The following is a 2,406-nucleotide window of genomic DNA, read 5'->3' as shown; positions in this document are numbered from 1 at the left end:
AGAGCCTGGGCTTGGGAGGTTGTGGGTTCGAATCTCCACTCTGCCACATGTCTGTTGTGTGACCTTGGGCAAGTCATTTAACTTCTCTGAGCCTCAGTTACCTCATCTGTAAAATGGGGATTAAGACTGTGAGCCCCACGTGGGACAACCTGATCACCTTGTATCCCCCCAGCACTTAGAACAGTGCTTTGCACATAGTAAGCACTTAAACAAATGCCATTATTATTATTATTATTATTATTATGTGTATTCTAAATAGAATATTCCACTCAAGTGTTAAGATGTTTCGTTGACTAGAAGATGCATATAATCCTCTTTGGGAACATTGTTGATGATGGGGTCATTGATGTTTTCTAAAACACTTGCAAATCACTGAGCCAAAAGGTATCTGGGTGGTATTTTCAGTGTTTACCTTGGCCCCTCTTTCTTGCCCGATGTGGGGAAATGGGAGTTCTGCGGAACCTGACTGCAGGAGGCTCTTAAAGGCGAGAAGCAGTGTGGCCAGACAGATAGGGCTCCAGCTGTAATCATTCAGTAATCCCTTTTGGTACCTCTTGTTAGTGAAGTTTGGTGCTTGGTGAGAATCAGGTCAGGGCTGGGCTCTGCTGTGCTGGGGAATTTAGTGCCCTAAGGAAATTGATGCCTTGAGGCCCCTCTTCCCTTGGCTTTATAGTTTTCCATAACTAAAAAAGGAAAAATGCTGACCAGAGCTGCCCCATCCAGCCCTGGGAAAAGGCCTCGAGAGGGTTCAGAGAAGTTCTCTACCCCCTCTGGGGTGTCTCCTAAAGTTCCAGTTCTGTGAGAAGTTCTGGGGAGCGGCTGGGGCTGCCACCTGTTTTCAAACAAAAATTAAAGCAAGTAGCGGAGGGGGAGACATCTTGGGATACCATTGCTTCGCAGTAAGGAGGTGGCACTGAAGGTGATATTGAGAAAATCCTGAGTATAAATTGAGGTTATCTTTGATGAAGATGTCTGTTTGCGACTCGGCAGTGTTCCCAGAAGAGAGGGAGTTTGATCAACTGGGCCTCCTGGATCTCCATGATTTCCTGTCTCCTGCCCTCTGAGCTGGTTCACGTTATGAAAATAAAAGTTTAGGCAACAGGGACTACTCGACGAGTGAGGTTTGACTCACGGGGACTCTCGCTTTCCCTGGACAGGTTGCGGTCCTGGTTGAGCCAGATGATAGCGTTCCCCAGAAGCCTGGCCCTTCCTTCCATGGTGCACATAGTCCTCTGCTGAGGGAAATTCACAATCAGAAAATTGGGGCCTAAGGAACAGAAGCATGGAGGCCTCTGTGGTCAGTTTCTCCCCATGGACATGAAGGGGACCCCCAGGGTTGTTCTCTCCCCAGAATGGGGCAGCGCTTGTCCCACCATATTCTAGATATCGTCTCTTTGGGGCTTTATTTTCACAAGCATTTAAGAGGAAATACAAGAGGATGTGATCATTAGTAATGCTTCAGTTGATCCCATTTTCAGTCTTGGGGGAAAGGGCCTGAGAAGATGCAGAATTTGGGCCTAATCCCATTGGACCGTGTGCAATTCCTTGTATGGTAAGTAACACTCCATATGGTATCTGGGCAACTTGGTGTTTCATTCATTCATTCATTCACTCAATCGCATTTATTGAGCACTTACTGTATGCAGAGCACTGTATTAAGCCCTTGGAAAGTACAATTCGGCAACAATAGAGACAATCCCTAACCAACAACGGGCTCACAGTGTTTGTTGTAAAGTGGGGCAAACTGGGTCTTGATGTTGCTTGCCATCTTTGTGGCACCACCCTAGATCTCAACGGCTTTCTGTGATCATCAAAACGGCTCCGGCAAGAATCGCGTTTGTGCAGTTTGGCCATTTTACTATATTGCTAGCCTACCAGAAATGAAGCCAAGCATCACCTGGACTACTTTGTCACTGGTGAGTTAGCCAGGATGACGGGACAGAGAATGGGCTGGTGAGTTTGAGTTGCTTTTGTAGGTGGATCGGGACACGATAGGAAAGCAAGCACTAGATGTTTCACTGCAGTGAAGGCATCTGGCCGCTCAGTCTCATAATCACTGGGAGACGAGAGCCTGGCTTAGCTGAGTGGGCTGGGCAAACGTGAAAGGGTGGCTAGGGCAAACCATTTATTCGGCGGGCCACTGGACGGCATGGCACCAGAAGGGGTTGGATGAGCCGAATTCTCTGATCTTCTTTCCCTCGCCTCTTTTGGGACCGCATCCACAGCCTGCCTCCAAATGACTTACCTGCCAGCCAGAAGAGGCTGAGCAACTCATAGGGCGGAATTCAGGGCTGAGGCAGTGGTCTCGTTTGGGTCCAAACCTAACCAACTGTCTCCATCCTTGGCTTTGTTTTCCTGGCAAAGGCCTAGCTATCTACAGCAGAAGAGCTCAGCCTCAGTTGTCTG

Source organism: Tachyglossus aculeatus, chromosome 1 (assembly GCF_015852505.1).
Source record: "Tachyglossus aculeatus isolate mTacAcu1 chromosome 1, mTacAcu1.pri, whole genome shotgun sequence".
Lineage (NCBI taxonomy): Eukaryota > Metazoa > Chordata > Mammalia > Monotremata > Tachyglossidae > Tachyglossus > Tachyglossus aculeatus.
This window is presented reverse-complemented; position numbering follows the sequence as displayed.